The sequence below is a fragment of the Melanerpes formicivorus genome, unplaced genomic scaffold (assembly GCF_026170545.1).
Source record: "Melanerpes formicivorus ecotype bairdi unplaced genomic scaffold, bMelFor1.0.p_v2 SCAF_19, whole genome shotgun sequence".
NCBI lineage: Eukaryota > Metazoa > Chordata > Aves > Piciformes > Picidae > Melanerpes > Melanerpes formicivorus.
The window spans coordinates 15,747,946-15,764,394 of NW_027142371.1; the positions used below are offsets into that span (position 1 = coordinate 15,747,946).

At 55.9% G+C, this 16,449-nt stretch overlaps 1 protein-coding gene across 6 annotated transcripts in view; it reads left to right on the forward strand.

The window, feature by feature from the left end:
* Window positions 1-11,362: 11,362 nt before the first annotated feature.
* MYT1 (myelin transcription factor 1) overlaps window positions 11,363-16,449 on the forward strand; it is a 65,418-nt gene continuing 60,331 nt past the window's right edge. For 4 of the 6 annotated variants that reach the window (XM_068150347.1, XM_068150348.1, XM_068150346.1 and 1 more), the window contains exon 1: window positions 11,689-12,114. The gene's annotated coding sequence lies outside the window, so the exon portion shown is untranslated. Of the gene's footprint in view, window positions 11,538-11,688; window positions 12,115-16,449 lie in introns of those variants that run through there. The other 2 variants (XM_068150344.1, XM_068150345.1) reach the window with 2 other exon arrangements.

Below are 16,449 nucleotides of genomic sequence, written 5' to 3' on the forward strand. Positions count from 1 at the left end.
CCAGTGCTGAGAAACTCCCTTGTCACAAGAAGGGTGAGACAAAAGAGGTCTGAGGGGTGTGGGTGCCCCTGCATGGTCTGTGGCACCTGTGAGGGGTAACTGCAGCAGCCTGTGCCTTTGCAGGGGCTGTCCTGGCTTTGCTGGGGCAGAACCCCAGGTCAGACCACTAGCAAACTGCAGTCATCAGTGACCTGGTCTGGCTCCAGTTGAATCCCATCCCATGGACATCCTGCTCATCACAAAGGGACAAGTTTGCTGCAGAGGGAGCTCCTTTTGCTTGGGCTCTGTATTGAAAGGCAGCTCTGAGGTCGCCTTGGAGCTTTCTCTTCTCCAGGCTGAACACCCCCAGCTCCCTCAGCCTGTCCCCACAGGGGAGCTGCTCCAGCCCTCTGAGCATTTTTGTGGCCTCCTCTGGGCCTGTTTCAGCAGCTCCTGGAGCTGGACACAGCACTGCAGGTGAGGTCTCCCCAAAGCAGAGCAGAGCAGAGCAGAGGGGCAGGATCCTCTCTCTCCATCTTTGGCTGCTTTGGATGCAGCCCAGGCTGCCCTGGGCCTTCTGGGCTGCCAGTGCCCATTGCTGGCTCGCATGCAGCTTCTCATCCAGCAGCACCCCCAAGCCCTTCTCTGCAGGGCTGCCCTTAACCTCATCATCCCCCAACCTGGGCTGACACCAAGGATTACCCCAACCCAAGCGCAGGACCTTGCACTTTGCCTTATTGACCCTCATGAGCTTCTCCTGAGCCCACTTCTGTAGCCTGTCTTGGGTCAAAGGAAGCCTTCTGTGTTTAACTCTGACCCTCACAGCAGCAGACAGCTCCTTCAGCCCCCTCTTGAACTGCTCTGCCAAAACTGATGGTGCAAGGCCAGCCAAGGCTGTTCTCTCCCTGGGAGCCATGCTAGGAGGGGATGGCTGTGATGAGCTGAGTGATGGCAGAGAGGGAGGCAGCAGGGTGAGGGTTCAGGTGCCCTGTACGGCATGGTGCTGACAGCAGCACAACAGCTCTGCCCTGAATAGGGTGAGGGAAAAAAAACCGAACCCAAAGCACTCTGTGGCCAAAGCTGTGAATTTTCCCTGGCAAGATGACAGCACTGCACTGCTGAATGCTGCCTTTCAGTACAGCAGGGAGGGGAAAGGCAGATAAAAATGAAATAAGCTCTGCTTTGCCTCCCTTTATGTGCTCTTTGTAAACCTGTGAGGATTCTTTCTGCCTCTTCCCCCCCAGCTTCCTCCAGCAATGAGAAGTTTGCTACAATTTATTGTGCATTTGTCTAGGAATTTGGGATCTTGAGCAAATCACAGCCTCAGCCTGGCAAGTGCTGCTAATAGATGTAGTAAGAGCCAGGATGTGCTCTGAGCATCTTTTACTCCAAACAGAGGAGCCAAAGGTCAGAGAGAAATGGATGAGGAGACTTTCCCATGGCCACCATCAAAGAGATCAGTAGCAGGAGTAGAAATGAAATCCAAGTCTCCTGCCTCATAGGTCCTTGTGCAGACTGCCTGCCTGGGTGTTGAAGTCCTCAGCTGGAGAGCAGCATCCTGCCACGGCTGCTGCTCTGCCCCTTGCAGTGTTGGGATTGTCTTCAGAGGTCACAGTGTCACAGAATCACCAAGGTTGGAAGAGACCTCAAAGATCAGTGAGTCCAACCTGGCACCACAGACCTCATGACTAGACCGTGGTGCCAAGTGCCACATCCAATCCCCTCTTGAACCCCTCCAGGGATGGGGACTCCACCACCTCCCTGGGCAGCACATCCCAAGGGCCACCAACTCTCTCCATGGAGAACTTTCTCCTCACCTCCAGCCTAAACCTCCCCTGGCACAGCTTGAGATTGTGTCCCCTTCTTCTGGTGCTGGTCCTTCCCAAACCTTACCATTCTGTGACCAGCATTGCAAGGGGCACACAGCACCAAGAGCTGAGAGCTTTCTCGGTGGGGCTGAGCAGCAGCCTGGAGCTGAGCAGCTGCTCTGCTTGGGCATCTCCCATCCCCGCTGCCGCTGCTGGGTCTTGGCCATGTGCACAGCAGCCTCGAGCTGGCTCAGGAAGCAGCTCCCAGCCTCCCCTCATCTGAAGGCAGATTGCTCACGGGTGGAGGGAATCTCCTGGAGAGTGAACCTTGTCAGCAGAAATGCAAATATTTGGAGACAAAGTGTTCGCTACAGCAGAGCCTGGTTGCAGCCTCAGACCTTTCTATTCTCCAGTTGTGCTTTTTGCCTTATTCATTTCCCCTTTAAGCAAATTGTTAGCCAGGGCAGAATGGTTATGGGCACCACACTGGCAGTTTTGACAGGACCTATCCAGCTGAGCTTGACACTGCCTGCAAACCGCTTCCCAGCTTTCCCCAGCCATGAGAGGTGCTGGAGGAAGAGGTTTGAGATGGAGGCCAACAGTCAACAGAAGTTTGGAGCCACCTCCTTCCTTGTGGAACAAGCAGGGCTGCTGGGCACCTAGGGAGCTGTTAAGGAGGAGGAAAGTACAACACAGACTGTTGGCAAAGTGAGGGGGGAGGCCACAGAACCATCTTGGTGAAGGTGTGTGCTGTGCTGTAGTTGTTGGAGAGTTTTGTTGGATTCTGTGGGGTTTGGTTGGTTGGGATTGTGTCTCTGTGTCTTTTGTTTGGTTGCTTCGTTGGGGCTTGGTTTGGTTTGGTTGTTTTCAGATGCAAAGCTGCACTCGTGGCACATTAAACTCCCCCTGGTCTGGCACTGCATCAGCAGAAATCAGCCTTGCAAAAGGATGATGCTTCCTTCAGTCTTTCTCTGCCTCAGCCATGTGGCTCCCAGGCCCCAGAGCAAGCAGTGACCCAGGCAGCACTGCAGTTCCTGGGACTTATGCATACACGTCTCCTGTTTTGCCCTCCCTTCCCATCTGTGCTCTCCTCCCCTTAATGCCTGTGCAGGACTAGGGACAGTGGCCCCGGGAAGGGGATCACACCACTGGCAAGCCCAGAAGCCAAAAGGGAAGCTGCTGTGTTTGTGCTCCAAGACCAGAGGATGGAGGGAGCCAGGGCTGGCTCTGCCTTGCTGGGGAAAGGGGAAGCAGCAGCATGAATCTGGAGGAAAACAAGAACGAGGGTGAGATGCTGATGGACACCTCAAGGAATGGACAAGGCAGCTGCAGCCACAGGGCCTCCTAGTAGCATTTTGGGTCTCCTCCTGCTAGACAAAAGGCCTCAGCTTCCAGCTCAGAGGTGGTTTGGTTTTACTCTGCTTTTTGCTCCTTCCATGGCTTTACTTTTCCCTGCAGCTAAGGCACAGAGGAGGTGACCAGTCTGGAGCTCCTGCAAATGGGCTTTGTGTGCTTGCTTGCTGGAGTTGAGTGGAGGCTGTTTCATCTCACCAGGCTGCTCCCAACACCCCTTAATTTGAGATCCCCTGCATGCAGGAAGCAATGGAGTTGAGTGACCTTGCTGAATCCCAGCCACTGCAGCTGCAGGAGAACAGGAGAGGAGTGGAAAAGAGGGGAGGAGGAAGAGGCACTTTGCTGTCTCCCATTAAAGCCCCAGGAGGCTGAAGATGAGAGCCTGGAAGTTTCAGATTGCCAGGATGCAATTCTGAAAGTCATTTTCCAAGCGTGGAGCTCTCTGCAATGTCACCTCTCATCTTCCAAGGTGGGGACTGAAGGGACAAGAAAGCACAGAATATTCTGCAAAGGCAGAGCTGCTAATTCAAAGACAGAAGAGGTGCCAGTCCCCAAACAAGCTGTCTCACACCCTCCTCCTGCTGGGAGATCTGTGCAGTCAGATGTAGCTGTACAGGGGCCTGCTTCCAGCTCCTTTCCTGAGCCATATCCAGCCTCACTGAGTCATCTGCCTGAGCTAAGCTTGGCCTAGGAAGGTAGTTCTAGGAGCAAGAATCTCAAACCGCCTTCTGCTTTGACTCAGACTCCTGACTTGCAGCTCACCCCAGTGATGAGAACAACGCTCAGTGCTGTTGTTGGTTCCTTTGCCCACCCTGAGGCCCACAGCAGACCTTGATGGATGTGCAGGAGAAGTGCACTTTGATAGTCACAGCCCCCTGCTCCAGCCCAGCAAAGCTGTTCCCCTGCTCCTTCTCCCAGCTCCCTGCCCTCAAAGGAATCTGGATGAAGGACTCAGATGCATTCACCAAGGGGTCTGTGCCGGGGTCTCACCCCAAGGACTGAATGAGCCTCTCCTTGCATGTTCTTGCACCTCCTCTCGTGTTTGTAAGACACAAAGCCTGCCCCAATACCCAGGCACATGAGATGCATTGCCTTCAACTCTCCTTCCCTTGGCACCAGCTTTGTCCCAGGCTCTTTATTCCTGGTGCCACCTGTCCCTCCAAGCAGAGAGGTTTCCCCCTTCCCACTCCCAGATTACCCAAGGCAAAGCTGGGGTGGGCTTGTCCTCTCCCCACAAACACTTCTCCACCCCCCTGGGTCAGGGTGAGGAGTTCCTGTGCTAACAGTCAGGCCTTTTTCCAGTCAATCCCTCCTCTCCAGCCTTCAGAAATGGCTCTTGCCCCTTGCTGCTGACCCACAGGGAGAGCTGCTCTTGGGCTCAGCTGGGGTAATGAGCAGTGGGGGTTCACACAAGCTAGGGGAGGCACTTTTGCCCTCCAAGCCAGCAGCAGAACGAAGTGCAGTGAGACCATATGGATCAGTCACACTCCTGGCCAGTTTTATTCTTCTTCTTCTTCTATTATTATTATTATTGTTATTATTATTGTTATTATTGTTATTATTTCCTGGTAACTGTTTCCCTGCTTTTCCATCTGGGAGGCCAGTCCGTGTGTTCCTCACTGGCCTGTAGCCAATTGCCTCCAGCTGGGATCAGTCCAGTCCAATGTTGCCATCTGTCCTTTGAGGCAGAGGGACATCCTCTTCCATTCTGGATTTGCCCACAGCCAGTTGCCCCTTTCCCTTTCCCTTTCCCCATCCATGCTGGACTCGACCAAAGGCTCCAACAAGCTGTGTGGCCATCATTAGATTTTGCATTACTGAACAGACTTCAGCATGCAAGAGGTCCCCTGGCCTGACCTCTCCTGTCCAGAACCCTGCCAGCACAGCCTGCTCACAGGGCTGGGGGCACTTCTCAGTGGTGCCCAGGGACAGGACAAGGGGCAAAGGGTGCAAACTGGAACCCAGGAGGTTCCATCCGAACAGGAGGAGAAACTTTTCTGCTGTGAGGGTGGCAGAGCCCTGGAGCAGGCTGCCCAGAGCTTCCAACCCCCTCTGGCCATGGTGCTCCTGGGCAAGCTGCTGTGGGTGCCCTGATGGAGCAGGGGGCTGGACTGGGTGAGCTCCAGAGGTCCCTTCCAACCACTCCCTGCTGGGATTCTCTGGTGATTTCTATACAGATTCAGATGTGCAAGAGGTCCACTGGCCTGGCCACTGGCTATCCAGAGCCCTGCCAGCCCATGGAGCATCCACAGGGCTGAGGATATAGCCCCTGCCCAACAGCTGGGAGAGATGGGGACATGTCCTGCGGGCAGATACAGACTCTCTTGGGTCCCTGACATAGTGGAGGTGGATGAGGCTCCCTGGGGATGACTCCCCTTGAAGATGAGGGGTGTGGGGGTGATGGGAGTGTGTGTGTCAATCCCTCCCCCTCCCTCCCCCCCCGCCTCCGCCGTCTTCACTGCCAGATCCACGTTGTCACTTCACCTCTCTGCTAATCACAGGCGGAATTGAAGCTGATGGAAGCTGTGAGCCCCGGACGGCTCGGCAGGAAGGCTCTCTCCCCATTTTCCTCACATTTGCCCAGCCAGGAGAGACTCGAGTGGGCAAAACATCCCTGGGTCAGGGCTGGTGAGGGGGGCGGGGGGGTGTCACAGTCACCCAAAGCATTATGCAGCATCCCCGCGGATTGGCCGCCGAGTGCGCAGCAGTGGTTTTGCGGCGAGGTCCCATTGGCCGCCTCCTCCCATAAGTTTTTGCTCCGGACGCCAACTTTTCCCAGGGATGATGGAGTGAGTAACCCTGTGGAGGCTGCGCTCCCTCCCAGCCATCCCAGTTTCCCCCCTCCCCAACCCCCTTCCCCTCCTCCTTCCATCCCGCACCGCCCCGGGCGAAGGCAGCCTCCGCTCCCCGGCAAGGATGAAGCTCTGCGGGACCTTCCTCGGTTCGTAGCCGGTTACCGGTGGATGCAGGAGGGGGGTGTGGGGATGCGTATGGATGGATCAGGGGGTTCTCAATGTGTTTCTCCTGTAAATAACTCCAGCAGCTTCATGCTGCTTAAGCCACGCCTTGGCAAAGGGGTTTGGGTGGGAGGAGGTGGAGGGATCGCTCCCCCCCGCCCCCCCCAGGTTACCGCCTGGCTTTAGGATGGTTTGGGGTTTTCTTCCCCGCGGCGGAAAGTGTTTTCCGAGTACGTTTCAGAGCTCAGGTTCCTCGTGGTTGTGGTCCTGGCCTCAGCCACTGTTTTGCTCCAAGCTTTACAGGTGCTTTTGGAAGACGGGGGGGGAAGGTCGGCCCCCGGTGCCGCTGCTCCGAGGCACCGGAGGGGCTTTGTCCCCTCTACCATCTAATTACAAAGGACGGGGAGAAGCAGGGGGAGGAGAAATCCTGGTTTCTGCTGCTTCTGGTCACAGTCCTGCTGGGGTGTGGGGGTGTGTGTTTGGTTTGCTTTTGTGGGGGGGGGCTGGTTGTTGTTTTTACTTCTGGAGAGAGGTGCGACTCTCTTCCTTTGCTGGATGATAAAGGGGGGCTGCCGTTACATGAGAAAAGTTGTTTGGGGCTGCTGTTAAGTGTTGCTGGGGGGGGGGGGGGTGGGTGGGTGAAGACGTGTGGGGCTGTTGTTAAATGAGAAATTGGGGGGGGGGGGGGGGGGGGGGCTGTTGGCCTGTGCGTGTGTCTCAGCTCCTGCTTTAACCCAGGCACAAAGAAGGAAGCTTGGCTCCGGCTGTGTTCTGGTGCCTGCCTTAAGCCAGGCACAAAGGAGGAAGTTTGAGGATAACACGAGGTGCCCTCTGCAAAAGCTGGAGATAGCTTCAACTGTTGTGCTTGAGGAAGAGAAAGAGCTGGGGGCTTGGCCAAACAAAGGCTTTGCCTCTTCGAGGAGGAGCCGCCCAGGCCGGGGAGAGAGAGAGAGAGAGAGAGAGAGAGAAAGGAGTGTGCTGGGGAGTGAGCAGAGGGTTATTAAAAGTTGGGTTTTGTGCTCGTGCCTGTTGTTCCATCTGCCAGGGGCCTGTAGTGGGCAGGTTCCTTCCCCACCCTTCAGCTGTTCCATATACAATATTAATGCTGCCCATTTCTATTCGCTGTGCAACAGCACTAATTGTAGTCGGAGGCATTAAGGCAGCCACAGCCCATCTGCATAGAGCTTTCAGAGAGAAACAAGGGGGGGGGGGGAAATAAAGCCCAAACATCTTTCACCCCCAGCTGGTAGCCGCAGAAGTTGGTGCCAATTAGACATGCAGAAAAGTTTGAGAACTAATTTTCTTTGAACTGGACTCAAAGAAGCTGGGGGGAGGGGATGGGGGTGGGGGTGTTTCAGGGGGGCAAACCCAGCCCCGAAGCTTACAGACTGATTGAAATGATCTCAAACGGCATTTACACCACCCGGACCTCACAGATTCATTGAAACCACACAGACTGATTTCAGTCAGCTCCAACTGGAGGCGATCAACCTGAACACACAAAAAGGTTTTAGAAACTCCAACCAGAACTGCCCAGGGAGGCTCCTGGAGGGAATCTACTTGAGAAAAAACCCCTTTGGCTTTGACTGCTGCAGGTGGCAGGCAGGCAGCCTCAGAAGGGGCTCAAATGATGCTCCAGGGATGAAAACGTGAGAATATTTCTTTTGTAGCTCTCTGCCAGACAGTTCCCTTTAGGGTAGGGGCAGCTCTTTCAGCCCTGGGAGCATGAAGTGATTCTCATCCAGAACTGCTGTAAAGTCACTCCGTAGTGCTTGGGAAAACAAAGCAAAACCAACCTCAAAAAGGCTGAAAAGAGCAGCACAGAAAGATTTAAACCCCAAAACTGCTCCCGGGGAGGGGCTGGAGGAGGGGGCAGAGGGATTTGGGGTTATGAAGGGAGTCTGCTTTAAGAAATCTTGTTGGCAATAGCTTCTGCAGGCGACAGGCAGCTAGAGACCCTTGAAGGGAGCTCAAATCGTTCTCAAACGATGAAAATCCTCCAAAAGTGCAAATAAATGAATATTTATTTTCTGCCTTCGCTCTGCAGGTCCCTGTGGGGGCCCAGCAGCTCCTGCAGCCCTCCGAACACACAATAAGGGTCTCCTTCCTGGAAAATGAAAAAGCTCTTAAGTGACTGTAGCGCTGGGGAGGGCGGTGGGGGAGGGAACAACCCTCCCAAAAGGTCGGGAAATGTTCGAAAAGGTCCAAAGTGCCTCAAAGAAGCAGGCGGCGGGAGCTGTCCACCGCCGTGGTGCTGAGCGCCGCCGCGCCCCGGCCCACGCGTGGCTGCGCTTCTCCTGCGGGCTCCTCCAGCTTGGGGCTGGCAGCGGGGTGATGGCTGTCAGCCCGAGCTGGCGATCGTCAAGGGGTCAAGGAAGGATTTCGGGGTGGTGGGATGAGGATCCCCGTCTGCCGCTGAAGTTGATGGGAGGTAGAAAGTCGCTGGGTAAGGAGCTGCTCACTGCGCCTGTGGTGCTCCGGGAGGAATTGAGAGGAGGAGAAAGAGAAGTCTGGAGAGTTTGGGAACAAAGAGAAAGCAACCACCCCCTCACAACCCGCTGCTTGGTAGAATGGTATCAAAGCTGTCAGCTGCCGTAGGGCTTCTAGGTGCCTCGTTTGTTAATAAATGCAGCAGCAGCAGGAATAAAATTCCCCCGTGCCGAGGCTGGGAGAGGCGCGGGGCTGGCCGCGCCTGTGCGCTCATCCCCCGCCCTGTGCGCGGACACGAACCCGCGGCAGTCCAGCCCAAATTCTGTTGAGAGAAACACGGGCAAGCAAGGCTGCTCGCCCCCCTCCTGCCTTCCAGCCCAGCCGCTCTGCTTTTGTTTCTCAAGTTTTGGCGTTGTCTCCGTAAATGGGAGCGTGGTGGAGAGGAGCAGGCAAGCTGTGCGAGCAGAGAGGAGCAGAGTCCACCCATCCCTCCCCGCGATCCTATCGCGGGTGCAGAACAATGGCGATGCGGCGCAGCACCAGGCCTGCTGCCTGCAGATAAGAGTTTAATAGAATTTCTGAATGCCAGAGGTTTAGGATGTAAAATATCCCTGTCTGCACGGGGTGCCCGATGGAGATAGAAAAAGGCTTTCCAGGAGTGCTCCCTGCTGAATGCCTCCTTTATGTTCACGCTTTAGGAGCACCCCGGGCTTGCAAGCACTGCAAATGGGCAACTTGAGGATCTCTGAATCAGCCTCAATGCTTTAAAATTCGTATTTTCGTCATCCTTTTCCTCGGTAAAATGCCCCAAATGGGAAATCAAATCACTCTCCCCTGCTGCATGTCCTGTAGTGGTCAGTGGGTGAGGTGGGCTTGCATCCCGCACTCCCTCGAGCCCATGCGGTCAGGAGGGTGACCTGCAGAGCTAACGAGGGGCATGGGCTGAAACCCTGGGCAGTTTGAGAAGCTTTTCCCTTTCCTGCCTCCCCCTAACTCGATCAGGATGGGGGGGAGCTGGAGCAGGGCAGCTGGGGCTCCTGCAGCTCTGGAGCTGAAATTTCCCACAGGGGAGCTCATCCTCAGCAGGATCCAACTGTCCCTGCCAGGCTCTGTGGCTGCCCGCTGAGCTCTCTGCAGGCTCCTGGAGTTTGTCTGCTTGTGAGCTCCTGCATCCTTTTGGAAGCCTTCTTTGCAATGACAGTGAAGTCTTAATCATCCTGGCAGTGCTGGGGATGGCACGAAGGGGCAGGACAAGCACAGGGGCCAAACATGACCCCCACACCCCACGGGGCTGCAGCACAGTTGTGTTTTCCCCCCACTACCACCAAAAAGTTGCAGTCCAAGTGCTAATGCTCCCATCTGGGGGAGCGAGGGGGGAACAGGATCCTTGTGCCAATGCCCTTCCTGCCACGCAGCACTGGGATTGCTCCCCAGAGAATTCCTCCCTGCAGCTAGCTGAGGGCTTTCCCCTCCTGGGGTGGCCAGACCTCCACCAAACAGGAGCCTGTCCAAGGAAAGATGATGCTACTTCATGGGAAGTGTGGCTCTTCCCGGGAGAAGAACAGGCACTTTCCTCGCTTAGAAACACTCCCCAGCTCCTCCAGGGGCTGTTGCCATTACTTCATTCTCTTTCCCATCATGGAGTTCAAAACCATAACCACTTGAGCCATGCTCCATAGAATATCAGGAGATGAAAGGGACCCCTAGGGATCATCCTGCTCAACCGCACCGCCAGAGCAGGGTCACCCAGGGCAGGCCACAGAGGAATGCACGCAGGCGAGTTTTGAGTCTCTGGAGAAGGAGACTCCACAGCCGCTCCGGGCAGCCTGCTCCAGGGCTCTGTCACCCTTAGAGTAAATCAGTTGTTCCTCATGTTGAGGTGGATCTTCCTGTGCTCCAGCCTGTACTCATGGCTCCTTGTCTTACTACTGACAAGAGCCTGGCACCTTCCTCCTGACGCCCCCCCCCCTCGGACATCTATAGACATTAATAAGATCCCCTCTCAACCTTCTCCTCTCCAGACTCAACATCCTTGCCAGGCTGAGGTGATGTCTGCTGGAACACGTTGTGCCGTTTGTTTCATTATATTTTAAGGGAAGGGGGGGGTGGGGTGGAGGGGGGGAGGGGGGGAAGGGAAACAACCCAACAATATTTATACACCTTTTAAGCACTCACTTTTTGCATATGTACATGGGCTGAGCCCCAGCCCCTCCAGCCCCGGGCAGGCAGTAAATTTCCCAGCCTGTTCTTTATGGTGATAGGTCATCTTCCTAACCACCAATAAATATTGTGAAGTACTTTCGCTGGAGCTGTGCTAACCCAGGGCATCTGTCACTCGCTGCTCGCTGCTATTAGGAATTATTGGGCCGTACCACGCGCTGGGATGCGCGGGGGGGCCCGCAGGGCGGCACGGCGCTCGCCGCGCTCGCCCTCCTTTTGTGTGGCTGCTAGCGAAGGAGCCCCCAGCTTCCCGCACGTTAATCTTGAGTCGGCTTGGGGTGAAACAATAAACAAACAAATAAATACGGATCCCTCACCTTCCACTGGGTCCTGGGGAGAGGGGAGAGCGAGGCGAGAGGGGCCGGGAGAGCCCCAACTCTGGGCGCGCTCCAGCCAGCGGCTCCATCGCGCTCCCTCGCTCGCTGCTTTTGATGCTATACTGTAAATTTATTTCACCTCGGAGAGTAAACAGATATATTGCAACCCCAAGGGTTCATGGGTAGTGTATTTACAAAGGGAAGGCGCAGCAAGCCCCCTCTGTGCCATTTCCATTAATGAGAGCGGTCATTAAGTAAATGAGACATTGCCTTTAGCAGGCTTAAGAGTTCACACACCGAGGAGTATCAGATATTTAATTGAAACCAACAAGCCGGCGTCCACGCGCCCTCCCGGAGCAGCCGAGTGGGCTGCCCTCCAAGAACTCTCCCCCCACAGCCTCCCCCATGCAAATTTCATGATTGGTTTCCGTGATGTCATTTTGCAAAGGGGCAGACAATAGCTGTGGGGAAAGGTAAGTCAATATTATGTTCTTTCGCTGACAAAGGCAGATAACGCTGCCTTTTTTCTTTGCCTTTCCCCCCTCTCTCTCTCTCTCTTTTTTTTCTCTCTCTTTTTTTCCGCCCCCCCTCTTTTCCCCTCCCTTGGATTGAGGCAGGGAGGAAAGGCTCTGGGAGCACACGGTTGATGTAAACAGAGGCAGGCGTTTTGCCTTTAGAACGCCGAGGCTGGGTTGTTGTTTTGAACACTGCACTGGAGAACCGAGGGCATTTCGATGATGATCAGCAGGCTCCTAGGTCCATCTTTGCTCGCTGGCTCTCTCGCAGCCTGCGAGAGGCAAGTGGACATGTTCTGCATCTGACTGAGGTTGACTAAGAGCAGAAAGGAAGAGAATTCTTGAAATCAAAGCCAACCATCGCGTTCCAGCCGGGGAAACTTTCTGACGTTTCTGGAAGAGAGGATGCTTGCCGGGTTTGTGGTCTGCGAGCTGGGTGGATGTTTATCCGGAGGGAAGCGTGAGCGGCGGTGTTAGCAGAAGACGCTCCGGGGCGCCGGGAGGAGTTTGTTCCGTGGCAGCGGAGCTCTCGGAGGTGCTGATGGTGCGGGGACCAGGGGCTCTGTGCGTCCCTCTCCGGGCTTCACCCCCCTCCACCCCTTCACCCTCCCACTCCAACCCCCCCTTACTACAAAAACTCCAACCCAAAGTCTACAGTTTCCTACTCCTCGGGGAGCTCTGTGCGTGGGGGGGCGGGGGGTGGGGGGGAGGGGGGAAAGCTTTGCTTTGGAGGAGGATGAGGAAGGCTGATATTTGTCCCCTCGGGTCACCTGCCTGCCGCTTGCTCTTGCCACCACTTTGCTTTATTCTTTCTTCTTTTCATTTTGTTTCCCCTCTACTTTTCCCCAGCACTGACTACTTCAGGGCTCTCTATTTATAGCAGTGAGGAACAAGGGACGTGTGCCATGTTGGTGGATTTCATTCTCTCTCTTGACCATGGCAGGAATCTGTGGGTTCTTATTTTTAGCTAGCTCGGAAGAGGCTTTGCTTGGCTAATCTCTTGATCAATTTCAGCGAAGTTTGTGTTGCTGCTGCTGTTGTTCTGGGGGTAATTTGGTGGGGGGGGGGAGGAGGGGAGCAAAGGGAAACAGGCTGGTGCCTGAGGGTACCCTGGAGCTGCCATCGACCCTCACAAGTTAGGCTGAGTTTGGGGTGCAGTTTGCTGGCAGGTAGGACCAACTCCTCTCGGGGAGATGAACCCAAAGAGGAGACTCAGTCTCCTCTGAGGCTCCCCCAAACAAAGCGGCAGGATGTGGGGATCAACCCCCTTGGAACAGGAGGCCTGGGGTTTGCTTCCACCCCCCTCCCACTATTGTTGAGCCCCCCCTCTCTGAGCAGCCACTGAAAACAAGTGCAAAAAGCCCAGGCTAGATCCTCAGCCTCTCTCTGCCACTACTTTTAGTTATTTTTCTCCTTTCTTTCCCTTTCCCCTCTCTCTCGTCGCCTCATCTGCTGTTATTATCAGCCTTTTCCATATGGCCACTTTAATTAATGGCAGACAAAAGGGGGTTTGGGAGCTGGGGGAGGAGGAATCTAGGAATTAAGAGTTTATAGTTGGTTTGTCTCTGATGCTGTCATAGAAACCAGAAGCAAAGATGCTGCCTTTCCACTTCTTTGTATGATCCTGTTTATTGTTCCCCAGCGGCGCGGATTGGAGCAGGCGCGTGCCGCAAGCCATCTCCTGCTGCTCTGGCCCCAGGAACTCAGCCACCGCTTGTCCCCTCCAGCTCTCAGACCTCCTCCATCCCTTCTGCTTTTGCTCTTGCCTCAGGAAAGCTGAGGGCAACTCCTTTCCCCTTACTTTCTTCTATTTTCTTTTTTTCTCTTTGTTTCTGCGAGTGGTTTGGGGCTCTGTGGGATCCCAAAGGCACAAAGAGTAGGGCAACTCCAGAAAGTTGGCTGCATCCCTTCCCAGAAAGCAGATAGGATTTGCTCCTTATTGTCCTGGTGGAGCTGGGGTCCATGTAACCTGGAGCAGTGGGTCTGGGTCTGTCCTGGGACGCTGTCCTACAGCAGGTGGCAGCTTCCCGGGGGTCCCATTGAAGAGCAGTTTGGGAGGACAGAGCTGCTTGTCCTCTGTGCAGTCCCAAGCAGGGGGCCATGAGTCCCCCCAGGGGTGGTGGCCCTCGAGGGGGGAAAGGGGAAAGTGGGGACACCTCGTGCTGTAGGCAGGGCAGGAATACAGCCACCACACACACCTCCTGGGAGACCCTGCAAGGTGTATCCCCTAGGCTTGGCAGGGCTGGAGGGGGTCCTGCTGTGGGATAGTCCTTAAGGGCACTGCCGAGGGTGGTGTTGGTGGCTTTGGGACGGGGAGGTCTCCCTCTCCTTGCCAAACACTTGTCTGGAAGCAGGCAAGAACCCATCCTTCCCTGAAGAACCCGAACCTCCTCCTTTCTCTCCCCACCCCGGTCCTTGTTGCTACTCGATGCCCGCTCCCTTGGACCCCGGGCTCGTCCTTGTCCCCAGAGCAGAGGCGGGGGGGAACACGGCGCAGGGTGGCAGAAAGCAGCCCGGCAGCCCCCCCGGTCCTCCGGCTTTTGTTTTGCTGAGCCGGGCGTGTCTGTTGGTGGCCCCAGGCTGGGGTGGGAGGGAAGGGGGGGGACACACAGAGAGATCCCAGGTGCCTTCCAGCCGGAGGCTGTGGGGGGAAGCCGTTTGGCCGGGGACTAACCCAGCTGGGTCGGGACTGATTTTTCCGAAGCTACAAACTGTGGTGGGCAGGAGGAGGTGAAGCTCCAGCTCCGTGTCGTCGCCCCCCTGCCTCCCCCATCCCGGTCCCGCCGAGCCCCCGGGAGCGCTCCGTGTTCCCGGCAGTCAGATGGGGAGGGCAGGGCTGACTCCGCAAGACGTAGCTCGGCGTCAGAGCAGCAGCTGCCATTTTAGCCGACAGTGCTAAACAACCCCCCCCGCCCCCGCGAAGCCTGCGCTCTGGGCTGTTGCCTCCCGGCTTGGCTTCTCGGGGGGGCACGGTGGGGTTTTGCTGGGGAGCAGTGCCCCCGAAGTCAGAAACGTTCCCCGAAACCACTTTTGGAGCTCAGGAATGCCAACCTTCTCCCTCCCCCAAATCTCAGCGTGGTTTGGGTTTGAGGAACGGGGGTGAGTTTGTACTCCTGAGCCCCCAGAATCGGTGGCTGAGATGCAAAATGGTCCTAAGGTCCGTGGCCGGTGACGGGGGGAGCCCTCGTTTTGCAGCCTGGGGAGGCTGATTTGGTCAGGGACGCTGGAATGGGTCCCACCCGAAGTTTGGGGGGGACCCTCTGCTCCCCAAGAGCAGAGCGAGGCGAGGGAAGTGTCAGGTTTACAGTAAAGGCTGGAGCCAGGAGTGGGGGTGGGAATCGCCACGGCTGGGCTGGGCTTCCCAGAAGACATGAAACGAGCCGGAGGGGAGGGGAGGGGAGGGGAGGGGAGGGGAGGGAGGTGGGGAAGCATCACGACAGCGCTGTGAAGTCACACGGCAGTTTCACAGCTAAGCGTGTGGGGGTAGGATTTGGTCTCCCCTTTGCTTCGTGCGTGTCTGGAACGGCAGGGGCTGGCATTTGTGTTTTCCAGCTGTAAGCTGCGTGGCTTAGGGTTGGAGCTCCTTCCTCAATGACAAAGGACCTCTCTGTCACGTTACAGCTGCTCCTCCTTCCCAGGAGCTGGGGGTGAGGGATCCAGCTGTAACTTCCAGAGCTAGGGATACACCACTCTGCCACTCTTCCTCTCCCAGGAAATTCCACCTTTGAGCCATGTGTTATCCAAGTGCTGCCTGCACCCTGGCTGTGCGGACGAGGCTGCTGTAGCCCGGGAGGGAGGCTGAAGTGGCCTCAAATTCCAGGTTGCTTTGGCTTTTGGGGACACAGCCCAAGGGTGGCTGTGTGAAGGGGATGATCCAGCAGGGATTAACTCCCACCCATCCTCTCAGTCCCCAGCTATTCCTAGAGCTCTGGTGGGGCAGAAATGACTTTATTCTTCCACACCCCCCCCCCCCCCCCCCCCCACGTTTTACACCTTCCTCCTGGTCTTTGCTGGCTTCCAGAGAGTGTAACTCCACCACCTATGTGCTGGGTGGGACACAGAGCTCCTTGGTGTCTCTGATGTCCTTCAGGCTTCTTTGAAGCCTCTCATCTTAAAATATTCTGCATTGCTTCTTAAGCTGTTTACCTTTGCACAGCAGAAACTCAATCCATCACTTAAGTCCTTAGAGAGGAGGTCATGGTGTGAGGAGAGGAGTGTGGCAGCCAGCACGTGCTGTGGAGTTTCTGGGGTGGGAGAAATGCTCTGGAACTCCTTTTTCCTAGAGAGAAATGAACTGGCATGGGATTCTTGTGCTGGGGTCTGAGAGCCAGGCCATGAGTAATGAGACATCCTCCCATCCGACTTGGGAGGGGAGTCAGCCCCCCTTCCCTCCTCACAGGTATTGTCCCTAGGGAGAAGAGGGCTTTCTGTGTGGATGTTTGGAGGGAAGCAGTTTTCCCTCCTGGCAGGCTAAGGGAATTCCTGGAAGTGCAGCCTCTGCCCTTGCAGAGCTCGGGAGCTGCTTTGCTGGGAGCAGCTGTGTGGTGGTTTGGCCCTCTGGGACAGGACCAAGACCCTGAAGGTGAGGAGCAGCTTGCAAGCATCTCTTCCTTGTGCAGGTTCACTCTGCTTCCCCTGCTTGGGAGCAGCAGCACAGGGCAGCATCCCTTGGCTCCTCTGAGCACCTGGCACTGGGGGCAGGTTGCTTTTGCTCTGGGAATAGCTGGAGGTGGGCACCAAGGTGAGGACATCTCAGAGGCCTGAACATGTGCTGAGGAGTTCTGTTTGAAGAATGTAAACATTAGAGTCCAGCCCCCTGGAAGGGCCAGCCCCCCCCCAGACCTGCGTGGGCTTTGTGGATTCTCTGTGG